This window comes from Centropristis striata, chromosome 7 (assembly GCF_030273125.1).
Source record: "Centropristis striata isolate RG_2023a ecotype Rhode Island chromosome 7, C.striata_1.0, whole genome shotgun sequence".
Lineage (NCBI taxonomy): Eukaryota > Metazoa > Chordata > Actinopteri > Perciformes > Serranidae > Centropristis > Centropristis striata.
Genome location: NC_081523.1, coordinates 1,153,122 through 1,171,167, shown reverse-complemented (window position 1 = coordinate 1,171,167; position 18,046 = coordinate 1,153,122).

Sequence of the window (18,046 nt, the reverse complement as noted above, 5' to 3'; positions counted from 1 at the left end):
TTTTGCTCCATAAAGTGCACATTTAAATAAAAAAAATCCTAAATAAAAATAGATACAAAAATGTGGTTACTGAGAGTAATCAGATGGATGGAGCCTTAATTTATTTAGAATTTGATTAAAACATTTATCCTGCTGACGGCTGGATGGTGGCAGTTCAAATATTACAAATATGTTGCTTTAATTCTCTTTAAACACGTATTGTTGACATCAAGTGTGAGCTGAAAGCAGAAGTTACTACAATAACACATACCATTTCCCTTTTTATGTTACTATGTTATTGTTTTGGTCACAAAAATATATAATCTAGCTGTCTTCAATCTGCAGATAAATAATATGACTCTAGACCAAAAAATACTCAAAATGACCCCCAAAAAAGACACAAAATGACCAAAAAATTATGTAAAATTACAAAAAAACATGTAAAATGAACCGAAAATTACACACAAAAAAACAAAATGATCAAAAAAGGATGTAAAATTACAAAAAAGACACAAAATTACCCAAAAAGAATTCCGTCACTACTGTCGCTTATTTTTAGATTTAACGACTTGAAACCAAAAAAGACTCCCCAAAAAAGATGTAAAATGACCAAAAAAGACACAAAATTACCCAAAAAATGATGTTAAATTACAAAATAATATGGAAAATTAACCAAAATGACACACAAAAATCCCAAGATGATCAAAAAAGGATGTAAAAGGACAAAAAAGACCCAAAATGACCCAAAAATTATGTAAAATTACAAAAGATATATTTAAAATTTACAAAAAAGACACAAAATGACCCAAAAAGACCTCCAGTAGTGACGTCATCCTTATTTTAAGTGTTCAACATGCTTATTTCTAGATTTAATAATCTTAAATTAATAAATCTTGTCAAGGTAAATTATCTGTCCATGCAGCAAGATCATTTCCCTCAGATTTACTGTTTGATCTGGTTTTAGACACCTTTTTACAGCTCTTTGTTTTCTTACCAACCTTCTCCACACATCACTGACTGACTTTGTGTTTCTGTGAGGAAACGAGCAGCGTTTTTTTTTGTCTTCTGCGTCTGGTTTGGCGCCCGCTCATCGTTGCGTTTCCGTGCACGCTAGCGCTAACGCTGCAGCCTGCACACATGCTGCTGCATCTGTGTCCTGACGCGTCCTAATGTGTGCATAATGTGTTTTAATGTGTGCATGTGGTGTGTGACAGAGTGGCGGAGCTCCCCAGCGTCCCAGGTGCCGGTGTGTGTGCTCAGCGGAGGGTGAGGACCATCTGCCGGGGCTGCTGGGTGAAAGCAGTGCAACATGCAGGTGCTGAGGTATTTACTGCAGCACGCTAGGTACCCAAACACAGCGGGGGGCGGGGGTCGCGACCCCGGGAGAGCCGGGTGTTTGGCCTAGAAAACACACACCTCATGGTCAAGTGCAGCATGAATCATTTACAGCTCTGCCACACTGGGTTTTTCCTTAGTTTGACCATGAAACGTTACGCTGCCACTGTATGTTTTATCATCTAGAGCTGCAACTGTTATTCCTTTAACCCTCTGGGGTCCCTGAACGCACCGCAGCTCGACCAAGTGAGAGTTTTTGCAGGTTTTTCAAATTTTGCAATTTGCATTCAGAATTTTGAATGCAATATTTTGTCTTTAATGTTTTTCTGTGTGATTTTTGTCAATTTTTTTTTTGTGTGTGTGTTTATATGTGTTTTTGTGTATTTTTTGTGAGTTTTTATGTGTGTTTTTTGTCATTTTTTGCGTGTTTTATGTGTGCTATTTGTTATTATTTGTTTGTTTTTGTGTGTTTTATGTGTTTTTTGTCATTTTTTGTTTGTTTTTGTGTGTTTTTATGTGTGTTTTTTGTCATTTTTTATGTGTTTTTTGTGTGTTTTTTTGTCATTTTTTTTTGTTTTTGTGTGTTTTTATGTTTTTTGTGTGTTTTTATGTGTGCTTTTTGTCATTATTTGTTTGTTTTTGTGTGTTTTTATGTTTTTTGTGTGTTTTTGTGTGTTTTTATGTTTTTGTGTGTTTTTATGTTTTTTGTGTGTTTTTGTGTGTTTTTATGTTTTTGTGTGTTTTTATGTTTTTTGTGTGTTTTTGTGTGTTTTTATGTTTTTGTGTGTTTTTATGTGTTTTTTGTGTGTTTTTTTGTTGTCATTTTTTGTTTGTTTTTGTGTGTTTTTATGTTTTTTGTTTGTTTTTTGTGTGTTTTTATGTGTTTTTTGTGTGTTTTTTTTTGTCATTTTTTGTTTGTTTTTGTGTGTTTTTATGTTTTTTGTGTGTTTTTATGTGTTTTTTGTGTGGTTTTTTTTGTCATTATTTGTTTGTTTTTGTGAGTTTTATGTTTTTTGTAAAAAAAAAAGAAAGTATTTTCAGTGTGTTTTGTGTATTTTAAATGTGTTTTTATGTGTGTTTTTAGTAATTTTTGTGTGTTTTTGGTGTGTTTTTTGTGTTTAAAATGTTGATCCAGTAAGTCAAAAATGGAAAAAAAATAACCAGGTCATATAGGTGAAGTTGTGCTGAAAACAATACCAACATGGCGGGGTGAACATTTTTTAAGTCAAGGTACCCAAACACAGCGGGGGGCGGGGGTCGCGACCCCGGGAGAGCCGGGTGTTTGGCCTAGAAAACACACACCTCATGGTCAAGTGCAGCATGAATCATTTACAGCTCTGCCACACTGGGTTTTTCCTTAGTTTGACCATGAAACGTTACGCTGCCACTGTATGTTTTATCATCTAGAGCTGCAACTACTGTATTATTCCTTTAACCCTCTGGGGTCCCTGAACGCACCGCAGCTCGACCAAGTGAGAGTTTTTGCAGGTTTTTCAAATTTTGCAATTTGCATTCAGAATTTTGAATGCAATATTTTGTCTTTAATGTTTTTCTGTGTGATTTTTGTCAATTTTTTTTTTTGTGTGTGTTTATATGTGTTTTTGTGTATTTTTTGTGAGTTTTTATGTGTGTTTTTTGTCATTTTTTGCGTGTTTTATGTGTGCTATTTGTTATTATTTGTTTGTTTTTGTGTGTTTTATGTGTTTTTTGTCATTTTTTGTTTGTTTTTGTGTGTTTTTATGTGTGTTTTTTGTCATTTTTTATGTGTTTTTTGTGTGTTTTTTTGTCATTTTTTTTTGTTTTTGTGTGTTTTTATGTTTTTTGTGTGTTTTTATGTGTGCTTTTTGTCATTATTTGTTTGTTTTTGTGTGTTTTTATGTTTTTTGTGTGTTTTTGTGTGTTTTTATGTTTTTGTGTGTTTTTATGTTTTTTGTGTGTTTTTGTGTGTTTTTATGTTTTTGTGTGTTTTTATGTTTTTTGTGTGTTTTTGTGTGTTTTTATGTTTTTGTGTGTTTTTATGTGTTTTTTGTGTGTTTTTTTGTTGTCATTTTTTGTTTGTTTTTGTGTGTTTTTATGTTTTTTGTTTGTTTTTTGTGTGTTTTTATGTGTTTTTTGTGTGTTTTTTTTTGTCATTTTTTGTTTGTTTTTGTGTGTTTTTATGTTTTTTGTGTGTTTTTATGTGTTTTTTGTGTGGTTTTTTTTGTCATTATTTGTTTGTTTTTGTGAGTTTTATGTTTTTTGTAAAAAAAAAAGAAAGTATTTTCAGTGTGTTTTGTGTATTTTAAATGTGTTTTTATGTGTGTTTTTAGTAATTTTTGTGTGTTTTTGGTGTGTTTTTTGTGTTTAAAATGTTGATCCAGTAAGTCAAAAATGGAAAAAAAATAACCAGGTCATATAGGTGAAGTTGTGCTGAAAACAATACCAACATGGCGGGGTGAACATTTTTTAAGTCAAGGTACCCAAACGCAGCGGGGGGCGGGGGTCAGGACCCTGGAAGAGCCGGGTGTTTGGCCTAGAAAACACACACCTCATGGTCAAGTGCAGCATGAATCATTTACAGCTCTGCCACACTGGGTTTTTCCTTAGTTTGACCATGAAACGTTACGCTGCCACTGTATGTTTTATCATCTAGAGCTGCAACTACTGTATTATTCCTTTAACCCTCTGGGGTCCCTGAACGCACCGCAGCTCGACCAAGTGAGAGTTTTTGCAGGTTTTTCAAATTTTGCAATTTGCATTCAGAATTTTGAATGCAATATTTTGTCTTTAATGTTTTTCTGTGTGATTTTTGTCAATTTTTTTTTTTGTGTGTGTTTATATGTGTTTTTGTGTATTTTTTGTGAGTTTTTATGTGTGTTTTTTGTCATTTTTTGCGTGTTTTATGTGTGCTATTTGTTATTATTTGTTTGTTTTTGTGTGTTTTATGTGTTTTTTGTCATTTTTTGTTTGTTTTTGTGTGTTTTTATGTGTGTTTTTTGTCATTTTTTATGTGTTTTTTGTGTGTTTTTTTGTCATTTTTTTTTGTTTTTGTGTGTTTTTATGTTTTTTGTGTGTTTTTATGTGTGCTTTTTGTCATTATTTGTTTGTTTTTGTGTGTTTTTATGTTTTTTGTGTGTTTTTGTGTGTTTTTATGTTTTTGTGTGTTTTTATGTTTTTTGTGTGTTTTTGTGTGTTTTTATGTTTTTGTGTGTTTTTATGTTTTTTGTGTGTTTTTGTGTGTTTTTATGTTTTTGTGTGTTTTTATGTGTTTTTTGTGTGTTTTTTTGTTGTCATTTTTTGTTTGTTTTTGTGTGTTTTTATGTTTTTTGTTTGTTTTTTGTGTGTTTTTATGTGTTTTTTGTGTGTTTTTTTTTGTCATTTTTTGTTTGTTTTTGTGTGTTTTTATGTTTTTTGTGTGTTTTTATGTGTTTTTTGTGTGGTTTTTTTTGTCATTATTTGTTTGTTTTTGTGAGTTTTATGTTTTTTGTAAAAAAAAAAGAAAGTATTTTCAGTGTGTTTTGTGTATTTTAAATGTGTTTTTATGTGTGTTTTTAGTAATTTTTGTGTGTTTTTGGTGTGTTTTTTGTGTTTAAAATGTTGATCCAGTAAGTCAAAAATGGAAAAAAAATAACCAGGTCATATAGGTGAAGTTGTGCTGAAAACAATACCAACATGGCGGGGTGAACATTTTTTAAGTCAAGGTACCCAAACACAGCGGGGGGCGGGGGTCGCGACCCCGGGAGAGCCGGGTGTTTGGCCTAGAAAACACACACCTCATGGTCAAGTGCAGCATGAATCATTTACAGCTCTGCCACACTGGGTTTTTCCTTAGTTTGACCATGAAACGTTACGCTGCCACTGTATGTTTTATCATCTAGAGCTGCAACTACTGTATTATTCCTTTAACCCTCTGGGGTCCCTGAACGCACCGCAGCTCGACCAAGTGAGAGTTTTTGCAGGTTTTTCAAATTTTGCAGTTTGCATTCATCATTTAGTGATACATATTTTGTCTTTGGTTTTTTTTTTTGTGTTTTTTTTTTGTCATTTTTTGTTTGTTTTTGTGTGTTTTTATGTTTTTTGTGTGTTTTTATGTGTGTTTTTTGTCATTTTTTGTGTGTTTTATGTGTGCTTTTTGTCATTATTTTTGTTTTTGTGTGTTTTATGTGTTTTTTTGTCATTTTTTGTTTGTTTTTGTGTGTTTTTATGTGTGTTTTTTGTCATTTTTTGTGTGTTTTATGTGTTTTTTGTCATTTTTTGTTTGTTTTTGTGTGTTTTTAAGGGGTTTTTGTCATTTTTTGTGTTTTATGTGTTTTTCGTCATTATTTGTTTGTTTTTGTGTGTTTAATGTCTTTTTTGTTTGTTTTTGTGTTTTTTGTAAGAAAAAAAAAGAAAGTATTTTCACTGTGTTTTGTGTATTTTAAATGTGTTTTTATGTGGTTTTTTTGTAAAAAAAAAAAAAAAAAAATGTTTTTTTTTTTTATGTGTTTTTGTAATTTTTGTGTGTTTTTGGTGTGTTTTTTTGTGTTTAAAATGTTAGAAAACGGCCTAGAAAACACACACCTCATGGTCAAGTGCAGCATGAATCATTTACAGCTCTGCCACACTGGGTTTTTCCTTAGTTTGACCATGAAACGTTACGCTGCCACTGTATGTTTTATCATCTAGAGCTGCAGCTATTATTCCTTTAACCCTCTGGGGTCCCTGAACGCACCGCAGCTCTTTGACTTCTTCAGCAGCATCTTTTCCTGCTCGCAGCTCAACTCTAAAGTTTTGGCTTTTACACAAGTTTACATGTCAAATTTAGTGCATAAACTCTTTTTCAGCAAAGGTTAAAAAAACAAAAACATCTCGACCAAGTGTGAGTTTTTGCAGGTTTTTCAAATTTTGTCTTTTTTCTTTGTTTATGTGTTTGAGTCGTCTCATTATTTTTTATGTATTTCTATAAGCTGAAGCCTATAAATCCATCAGATTGTAGCTGCAGTTTTTTTTAGTTATTTTGTGTCTTTCTTTGTCATTTTGTGTCTTTTGTGGGGGTTTTTTGGTCATTCTGTCTTCTCATTTTGTGTCTTTTTTTGGTCATTTTGTGTCTTTTTGTAGTCATTTTGTGTCTTTTTGTAGTCATTTTGTGTCTTTTTTGGTCATTTTGTGTCTTTTTGTAGTCATTTTGTGTCTTTTTTGGTCATTTTGTGTCTTTTTGTAGTCATTTTGTGTCTTTTTGTAGTCATTTTGTGTCTTTTTTGGTCATTTTGTGTCTTTTTGTAGTCATTTTGTGTCTTTTTTGGTCATTTTGTGTCTTTTTGTAGTCATTTTGTGTCTTTTTTGGTCATTTTGTGTCTTTTTGTAGTCATTTTGTGTCTTTTTTGGTCATTTGTGTCTTTTTTGTGTGTCTTTTTTGTGTCTTTTTTTAGTTATTTTGTGTCTTTTTTTGTGTGTCTTTTTTGTGTCTTTTTTTAGTTATTTTGTGTCTTTCTTTGTCATTTTGTGTCTTTTGTGGGGTTTTTTTGGTCATTCTGTCTTCTCAATTTGTGTCTTTTTGTAGTCATTTTGTGTCTTTTTTGGTCATTTTGTGTCTTTTTGTAGTCATTTTGTGTCTTTTTTGGTCATTTGTGTCTTTTTTTGTGTCTTTTTTGTGTCTTTTTTTAGTTATTTTCTGTCTGTCTTTGTCATTTTGTGTCTGTTGTGTCTTTTTTTTAGATATTTTGTGCCTTTTATGTCATTTTGTGTCTTTTGTGGCTTCGTGACTTACAGTTACTTCTTAAATGCCAAATATCAAAATATCAAGATTTTGAATCTCGACACTTTCACCTTTCATTTGTGTTTGACAACTTTTTGTTGTTGTTTACATTTGTTTTTCACATCTGTGCAGATCAGATTTCTGTCTTTTTTGTTTGTTTATGTGTTTGAGTCGTCTCATTATTTTTATGTATTTCTATAAACTGAAGCCTATAAATCCAGATGTGCCACATGGAGCCCATCCCTCAGATTTGGTCATTTTGTGTCTTTTTTGGTCATTTGTGTCTTTTTTGTGTGTCTTTTTTTAGTTATTTTGTGTCTTTCTTTGTCATTTTGTGTCTTTTGTGGGGTTTTTTTGGTCATTCTGTGTCTTTTTGTAGTCATTTTGTGTCTTTTTGTAGTCATTTTGTGTCTTTTTGTAGTCATTTTGTGTCTTTTTTGGTCATTTTGTGTCTTTTTTTTAGTTATTTTCTGTCTTTCTTTGTCATTTTGTGTCTTTTGTGGGGTTTTTTGGTCATTCTGTCTTCTCATTTTGTGTCTTTTTTGGTCATTTTGTGTCTTTTTGTAATCATTTTGCGTCTTTTTTTGTGTCTTTTTTTAGTTATTTTCTGTCTTTCTTTGTCATTTTGTGTCTTTTGTGGTTTTTTTTGGTCATTCTGTCTTCTCATTTTGTGTCTTTTTTGGTCATTTTGTGTCTTTTTCTAGTCATTTTGTGTCTTTTTTGGTCATTTTGTGTCTTTTTGTAGTCATTTTGTGTCTTCTTTGGTCATTTTGTGTCTTTTTTTGTGTCTTTTTTTAGTTATTTAGCATTCTGGAGCAGTATACATGTCCAGAGCAGCACACAGCCGCGGTCTGCCTTCAATATATAGAACACATGCTCATAGCATAAACCAATTAATTCTCTTCCATTATTTATGATCTGCCTCAGTCATCGAGGACACGGCCATGTTGAAATACACACAGCTTAGAGCCCTCCAGTCTGCCTGCATAATTCTTCCTGATGAATAGTTGTACAGATGTTTGCATGTTCTGTCTGCAGAGCAAACCAAACCCTTCCACTGTAATCCTGCAGGCAGCGAGCGAGGGGGAGGGAGGCAGCGAGGGGGAGGGAGGGAGGAGGGATGAAATTAAACAGATATGCTTATCTAAACTATTTATTAAAGAACCATATCCGAGGTATAATCCTAATATGTTATCAGGAGCCGGGGGGATTTCGGACGTACGTGCAGCGCAGGAATCCAGGTGTACGGGGTCGTAAGTCGGGGGGATTAGCAGAAAGGTTATTGTAATTTTTTAAATAACACAAAAGCAGATTTCATTATTAAAAGGCTGAAGGGACCATCTGGGAGGAGGAGGAGAGGACTCTCTACTGTACCTCCACACAACAATTATTATTATTGGTTTTCATCAGGAAAAGCATTTAACCAGAGCATCCTGATCAGGGACTTGACTTGTATTGTGAGGACACCGCGGCTCTATGAATAGATGGACAGACTGTACTAGTCCCAGTTATATCACAGCGTTTAACATGGACCATGCTTTACAATAGAGGAGGAGGATTAACCTGCAGAAACACCACGATATGGACAATTTCTACCAGTTTAACCTGATTCTCTCTGTCCCATCACTTCTCTATGTTAACTATATGGAGTCTTATAGGGCTAGTTGGTCCAGGTTTTAATCTTTTTCATGTCTTTTCGTGTCTTTGTAAGTCATTTTGTGTCTTTTTTGGTCATTTTGTGTCTTTTTTTGTGTCTTTTTTGTGTCTTTTTTTAGTTATTTTGTGTCTTTTTTGGTCATTTTGTGTCTTTTTTTGTGTCTTTTTTGTGTCTTTTTTTAGTTATTTTGTGTCTTTTTTGGTCATTTGTGTCTTTTTTGTGTCTTTTTTTAGTTATTTTGTGTCTTTCTCTGTCATTTTGTGTCTGTTGTGTCTTTTTTTAGTTATTTTGTGCCTTTTTTGGTCATTTTGTGTCTTTTTTTGTAATTTTGTGTCTTCTGTGGGGTTTTTTGATCATTCTGTCTTCTCATTTTGTGTCTTTTTTGGTCATTTTGTGTCTTTTGGTCATTTTGTGTCTTTTTTTGGTCATTTTGTGTCTTTTTTGGTCATTTGTGTCTTTTTTGTTTTTTTATGACCATTTATTTGGTCTTTTTTAATGGGGAAAAATCCTCTTTTTGGCCGTATTGCGTTCGGTGTCGTAAACTCTGGAGGCGAGCCCTATGAATCATATATATATAGATAGATATAGATACGATCGTTTGATAAATCACACGTGAACCCTGTCGTAAGACCAAAAACACACAGAAAAACACACTAAAAACACACAGAAAAACACAAAAAAAATACAAAAAGCACACAAAAAACACACAAAAACACAAATAATTACAAAAAACACACTCAAAACACCAAAAACATTAAAAGAAAAATAGAAAAAACACACAAAAAATAGAAAAAACACACACAAAAACACAAAAAACACAGAAAAACACAAAAAACACACAAAAAAGTCAAAACACACACATAAAACACACTAAAATTACAAAAATCACACACAAAAACCCACAGAAACCCTGTCATCAGACCAAATATACTCTCAGGTCTGAGCTGGTTTCTACTCTGGTTAGATAAATGAGTTCCTCTGTGTTTTGTGACGTTCTCTGACCCTAACAACTCACTCTGGACTCAGTTTTTAGTGGTTTTTGTGGCGTCAGACGTTTATTCCTCTGCTCTGAACCTTCTTCTTCTACTGATCCTTCAGAGTAAACGGTGTGTTGATGTGTGATGTTTCCAGTCAGTCACGCCACACTGTGTCGTCTCTAATTGTGTTGTGTGTTTGTGGAGCCGGTGACCTTCTGGCCCGGCCCCTCGCTCCTCTCTGCAGCAGCCAGGCAGAGAGGGTCCCCACTGTGAATTTAGCCTCTAAAGCATGACTGTGACTCTCCACATACATCAGCGCCGGGCTCCCACCGAGCTGCTCATCAGCTGTAAATACCAGCAGCCCCCCGTCTGGGGGAGCTGACGCTGTGGGGAAGTGGCAGCTCGGCCTCGCGCTCCGACCGGCTTCCTGTTAGCAGAAGGTCACGTTCTGATCCGCTCTGCAGGATCTCAGTCCTGACCGGGTCCTTCAGCAGCTCACTGAGCCCCAACACGGAGCTAACACGTCTTAGTGCACGCTGGAACCTGCACAAGGTGTTATAACAACATATTGATCCTCCTCCTAAAGCACAACATGGGTCAGAAATGACCCTCGTTCATTTCATTTCCCATGTTATTTAACCCATTTAGGTCTAAAACACCTGGAAAAACTGCCTTGAAAACCTTTGGGCGATTTTAAAATAATCCCCTAAAACCTAAAGTTTTAAGTTCACTTAAAACACACATAAAAACACACAAAAACACAAAAAAATTACAAAAAGCACACAAAAAAACAAAAAAATACAAAAAGCACACATAAAATCACCAAAAAATACAAAAAGCACACATAAAAACACACTAAAAACACACGAAATACAAAAAAATTACAAAAAGTATACAAAAAACACACAAAAAACAAGAAAATTACAAAAAGCACACATAAAAACACACAAAACACCAAAAAATTACAAAAAGTATTCAAAAAACACACAAAAACACCAAAAAATTAGAGAATTAGAAACCTGCAGAATGTGTTAAACAACATATTGACCCTCCTCCTAAAGCACAACATGGGTCACAAATGACCCTCGTTCATTTCATCCCCATGTTATTTAACCTATTTAGGCCTAAAACGCCTGGAAAACCTGCCTGGAAAACCTTTGGGCGATTTTAAAATAAGCCCCTAAAACCTGAAGTTTTAAGTTCACTTAAAACACACATAAAAACACACAAAAACACCAAAAAATTACAAAAAGCACACAAAAAAAAAGGAAAATTACAAAAAGCACACATAAAAACACTAAAAACACACAAAAAAGTTACAAAAAGTATATAAAAAACAGACAAAAAAAGAAAAGAAAAGAAACAAAATGACCAAAGAAGTCACAAATTGACCACAAAATGACCAAAAAAGACACAACATTACCAAAAAAGAAACAAAATGACCAAAAAAAGAAACAAAATGACCAAAAAAGACACAAATTGACCACAAAATGACCAAAAAAAGACACAAAATGACCAAAAAAGACACATTACCAAAAAAGAAACAAAATGACTAAAAAAGAAACAAAATGACCAAAAAAAGTCACAAATTGACCACAAAATGATCAAAAAAAGACACAAAATGACCAAAAAAGACACAAATTGACCACAAAATGACCAAAAAAGACACAAATTGACCACAAAATGATCAAAAAAAGACACAAAATGACCAAAAAACACACAAAATAACCCAAAAAAGACATTAAGTGACCAAAAAGACTAAAACACATTAACACATGAACACTTTAACACAGTGGAGACAGAGCTGACTTCCAAAATGATTTGGCGACCCCCAGAAATCATCTCACGACCCCAATTGGGGTCCCGACCCCAAGGTTGAGACCCCTGCTCTAGAGGGTTAAATCCCACACAGGGCTGTCTTTATAGAAACCCGTGTTGTCTCTTAAGGTTTTCCACTACAGTAGCCGATAGATTTAGATCTACTGGAATCAGAACTGTCAGCCTGAAGTATAAACTGCACAAATAAAGCAGATGGCAAAGCACTAATTGCTGAAGCATTCATACACAAATTGGAAATGTTTTGCAAATCCAGTTTTATGCACAAAGCCATAAGTATAAAATGTCCATTCTGTTGGAGAAATATCCCTCTGATGAAGATCTACACAAGAACACAGCAACAGCAACATAAAACCGAGGAGAGAAATCTCCTTTTTACTGCAGCAGACAGCAGATAGAAGCAGCTCCAACACAAAACATTATGTTTGTGCCTTTGTTTGGTCCAGGCCTGTAATCCCTCGGGCAACAAACAGAAAATACCCGTCAGAACGGATGAAGCTCGGGGCCGTGAGCCGCGGCTGCTGCGGCGGGATACGTTGATGCCGACTGGCGTACCTGTCACAGAAAGCTGCAAGCGCAGTTCAAAAACGAGGTGGCTGGTGTCACATGAGTCTGCCGAGGGAGTCGTTGACGAATATGAACACAGCGAGTCTGGATCCGTCAGCACTTCCTCAGCTTTATCTACTGTAGTGAGTTTGGGGTTTTATGTCTCATACTGGTTCAGAGCTCATCTGCAGCATCATTTTGCTTTAAATTTGTTGGTAATTTCTTTTTTCTTTGCTTAGAGCTTTTATTTGGTCCTACCATTTTACAGCACTGAAAAAAAAGGTGTTTAGTTTAAAAACCGGATAAACTTGACATGATTGACAAGATTTCTTCAATTAAAATTATTAAATCTAGAAATTATTAAATTTAACTCTTAAATTAAATTAACTCTTAAAACCAGATAAATGATCTAACACTTCTTAATCTAAAGTTTTTTTTATCTTGGTAAGAACCAAATAATTTGCAGTGCGCTCTGCTCGGGCCAGTTCATCGCTTTAATTTATCTTGTTTATCTCCGTACAGTAAAAATAAGGACTAGCCAACCATTCATCCGTCCAACCAACCAACCAACCAACCAACCAACCAACCAAAAAACCAACCAACCAACCAACCTACCAACCAACCTACCTACCAACCTACCAACCTACCAACCAACCAACCAACCAACCAACCAACCTACCAACCAAACTACCAACCTACCAACCTACCAACCAACCAACCAACCAACCGTCCAACCAACCAACCAACCTACCAACCAACCAACCAACCTACCAACCTACCAACCAACCAACCAACCGTCCAACCAACCAACCAACCAACCAACCAACCAACCAACCAACCAACCGTCCAACCAACCAACCAACCAACCAACCTACCAACCTACCAACCTTCCAACCTACCAACCTACCAACCTACCAACCTACCAACCAACCAACCAACCTACCAACCTACCAACCAACCAACCAACCAACCAACCAACCAACCTACCAACCAAACTACCAACCTACCAACCTACCAACCTACCAACCAACCTACCAACCAACCAACCAACCAACCTACCAACCTACCAACCAACCAACCAACCAACCAACCAACCAACCTACCAACCAAACTACCAACCTACCAACCTACCAACCAACCAACCAACCAACCGTCCAACCAACCAACCAACCTACCAACCAACCAACCAACCTACCAACCTACCAACCAACCAACCAACCGTCCAACCAACCAACCAACCAACCAACCAACCAACCAACCGTCCAACCAACCAACCAACCAACCAACCAACCAACCAACCTACCAACCTACCAACCTTCCAACCTACCAACCTACCAACCTACCAACCAACCAACCAACCAACCAACCAACCATCCAACCATCCATCCATCCAACCTAACCCAACCCAACCCACTCACTGGTGGAGATCTTATTAGAAATTACTGTGAAAACATTGGAAAGTGCAGCGTTGCAGATGTGTCCGATTTGGGATATACAGTCTCTATAATCAACCAAGTGGGGAACTCCTCTGTATTTCATTTCATTTTCTTAAGGATCCCCATTAGCTGATGCCATAGCAACCAGCTAGTCTTCCTGGGGTCCGTAACACATACAACATACAATACAATCACAATTCAGAACTATACAAAAACAAAAATATCAAATAAAAACAATACATACAATATAAAACAGACAAACCAACACAATAGTTGACAATATAATAAAATTACTAAAAAGTATATATATATAGTAAATATTACTATCAGTATGTGGGGAAGAAGAATGAAAAAGTTTCCTACTTCAGAAGATATGAGAGAGACACACAGATCTTTTCTCTGTCTTGTAAACCAGAATAAATTATCACCATAACAAATGTCTGCTGTGTCTCTCTGTGGGTGTTCAGTGTCTTCTTGTACTTGTCCGCCTGTCACTTTGAGTTTCAGACATTTGGTGAGAGGACAGTTTGACAAAGTGAATCTTCAAATCTCCCTCACTCCTCCATGGCTGGAACTTTTTAAATCACTGTGTCTGTGATGTATCTATCTAGATCAGGGGTGGGCAACTTAAATGGTCCGGGTACCATAGTATAATTCCTTTTTCTGTCAAAACGAAAATACGAAAACAGTGCCCCCTTTTCCTTTTTTCGTTTTAAATCAAAAACGGAAAAATGGATTTTGCTCTCAGCATCAAAAAACGAAATTACCAAAAAACCAAAATGAAAGAACGGCCGTTATTTGGTTTTTGCAAATTCCTTTTTTTATTTTTTCGTTTCTCATTTATTGATATGACGTCAGACACATCGGAAGCGGGAAAATAAAAGTCCCGTCAAAATAAAAGTACTGTATTAATAAGTACTTATTATCAAGCATAAAAAAGAAAAAAAAAGTAGGGCCACATATAGGAGCGTGCACTTAACCAGATATGATGAATATGATGATTTTTGTGATACATTTTTTATTTATTTTTCCATTTAATTTAAAACAAACAAACAAGCAGATGTGGCAAGCATCAATTGGGCAATAAAAGCAACAGCAACAAAGAAAATAAAATGGTAGTTTAGCATAACAAACAAACAAAAAATAACGATGGCAATACTACCAAACCAAACATATCAACAATATTGAGTGTTGAAAAATAAGAAAAGGGGAAAAAAATAAAGAAAATAATAATAATAATGAAAAATAGATAGACAATACAGTGCAGTAACTTAACATATTTAATGCTCTAATGCATGTTTAACAGTATAAATAGGAATACAAAAGGTTTGAAGCAAATAAAAAATAACCACTTACTGTGATTTATTTTTGTTTCCAGTGTAAGAACAGCAGACCAACATTAAATACAAGAAGTAATTTAGTGCATTTTGTTAGAGCAGGGGCTATTAAGCCTTGAACGCTCACCCGGGTTCTTTTTCCTAAACTTGGTCTTACAAAACACTCAGAACAAATGAATAAGGTTAACCATTTATTGAAAGAATAATAGCCAAATGTAATGCTCAGCGCTGCGATGTGATCTCGATGGCACCACAAGACAGAGTGATTACAAAAATGTCACATTCCTCTTCTTGGGTTGGGCCCAGCCCATCCATTAGGTGGGCTTTTAACGCAATTAGTCAATTTTTTTGGGATGCTTTTCGGTTTACCACCCTCAACCGAGCATCTGGGGATTTAACATCTGCCTGACCTTTTAAAATGTATGAGTGTGTTTGTTGTCTGCTGAGGCCTTCACATACCTTTCCTGTCCTTCAGTAACCCGGCCATAGTTTAGAAACGCAGCCAATCCGAATATATTCTTTCTTCTTACAATTTTTACACTGCACTTTTAAGATTTCATGCTCAAATGCAGGTAGTTGTACTGAGGGCCACTTCAGGTGAGGGTGCGGGCCGTCTGTGGCCCCCGGGCCTCCTGTTGCCCACCCCTGGTCTATATAGTTCAGGGGTGGGCAATTAATGTCCCCAAGGGGCCACATGACCAATACCACGAAGGCTGCAGGGGCCGGACCAAAACTCTGAACTAAATTCTGCTCAATATTAATGTAATCGCTTTATAAAATACAGTAAATTATCTGGTTTTGAGCTGCTACTGATAGGAACACATGTTATGATGAGACTGTTAATGTGGAGTAAATCAAATATAGCAGTAAAAAGTAGTAAATACTCCAATCACTATATCACTTTAACATCTATTTTAAACACAACTGTAAATGACCTTTAGCAAGGTTCCTATTTATGTTTTTGTATTATATAGCTTGTTTTTCATGTTTGTACATTTTCAAGGTGTTTTACAATGTTGTGATGCTTTTATTTTGAAAAGGTGTCGTCCAGTGTGAAACGGGTGCTTTAATTTTGAAAGGTAGTGACAGGAAATAACCGGTAGAACGGTTAAATGAAAAAACGAATGGTAAATAATAACGAGTGCGTCGTAATTCATATAAAGTTGATATAAAGTATCTAAAGGCTTCTATAGTGGCTGACAGGACACAAGGTTTGTTAGAGTTTATTTTATTCTGTCATATATATTAGTGGCTATATTTGTTGTCTTAACTATAGTAAAAGTGCTTGTTAGCTCTAGTGCTAATGATAATGTTTGCTATTTTTTTCAAAATAAAAGCACTGCGGTTATGTTGGTTTCTTATTTCTTGGTGACCTCACGCGGGCCGGACAAGGACAGCCAACGGGCCGGATGTGGCCCCCGGGCCTCCTGTTGCCCACCCCTGGTCTATATAGTTGGATGTGTGTGTGGTGCAGCTGCTCTCTGCTGGTGAAACGTTGATCAGGTGTGTCAGGTGGCACCTGTCTGGTCTCCAGAGCCAGAACTGTCTCACTTCATCTCTTCTCTCAGTATGTTTGGATCTGATGAGGCTATTTTTACCCACAAACACTTTAACCCATAAGAACCCACAGTGACACCCATGTAACAAACACTCAAATATTCTAGAACAGGGGTCTCAAACTCAAATTACCTGGGGGCTGCTGGAGGCAGTATCAAAATGACCAAAAAATCTAAATTACTTAAAAATTAACTTAAAAAGACACAAAATGACCAAAAAAGACACAAAATTACTAAAAAAAAGGACACAAAATGACAGAAAAAAACTAAATTACTTAAAAAAGACACAAAATTACTAAAAAAGAGACACAAAATGACCAAAAAAGACACAAAATTACTAAAAAAAAAAGGACACAAAATGACAGAAAAAAACTAAATTACTTAAAAAAGACACAAAATTACTAAAAAAGACACAACATGACTGAAAAAACACTAAATTACTTAAAAATGACCAAAAAAGACAAAATGACAGAAAAAAAACTAAATTACTTAAAAAAGACACAAAAAACCCCACAAAATTACTAAAAAAAAAAGACACAGAATGACCAAAAAAAAAAAAAAAAATATATATATATATATATATATATATATATATATAATATCCCCCATAACTTTCTTTTATGGATAACAGGCTCTGGCTTCTTATAGGTTAAACGCTCCGGCGGCTTTGTTGCAGTTTCTATGTGAGGAAATATATATATATATAAACTTTATTACAGGCTCTAGACCCAATAGCAAGACATGCAACATAAAAAGGAAAAAACATAAACAACAGATACATAAACACATACAAACATACTCTTATTCATGAGAGTTTTAAATAATAATACCAAAGTTTCCACAGATATGATTGATATCTGACGAGCTGCTCCTGGGGCTAGTGAGTATCATTATAATACAGTTTGTATGACTTTATGTCTACATAAAGGAACTGCTATAGTATTAGAGTTTGGATAACAATTACAAGTATGATCTAGTTTATAAGGCCAGTTAAAAGTCCTCCACTAGACACGTTTTGTATCTATGTTTGTACTGTAACTGCTATGGTTAATATTTTATTTAACCATTTATGGAACATTATGATGCCAGTTAGGAAACAAAAGTTTGGAGTGTTTTTTGTCTTAAAATAGACTAAATAAACATAATCTTTGTTGTCCGTAGGCAACATTGTCCCATAACGGTGCACAAGTGAAAAAGAAAGTTTTTAAAATTAATTTTAACGTAATTTATTTAATAAACGTGTAAACGATTCAGTATCTTAAACAGGGAACAATACAGTGAAAGCGGTCGGCTGAGATTCTACCAAAATTTTTCACGGTAACTACTAATATAAATGATCATGACAATTAAGTGTGTCAACTCTTTTTTCAGCAAAGGTTAAAACCACCTCGACCAAGTGCAACATGATTTTACTGAAGATTTTTTAGAATTTTGCTGTGTGCATTCAGGATTTCAATGCATTTTTAATGTTTAATGGGTTTTTTTTGTAATGTATGTGTTTTTTTTTGCATTTTTTTGTGCATTTTTGTGTTTTTATGTGTTTTTAGTCATTTTTGTGTGTTCTTGTGTGTTTCTTTCTGTTTTTGTGGGGTTTTTTTTGGCATTTTTGGTGTGTTTTCTGTTTGTTTTGTGTATTTTGTCATTTTTTGTGGGGTTTTTTTTGCTATTTTTTGT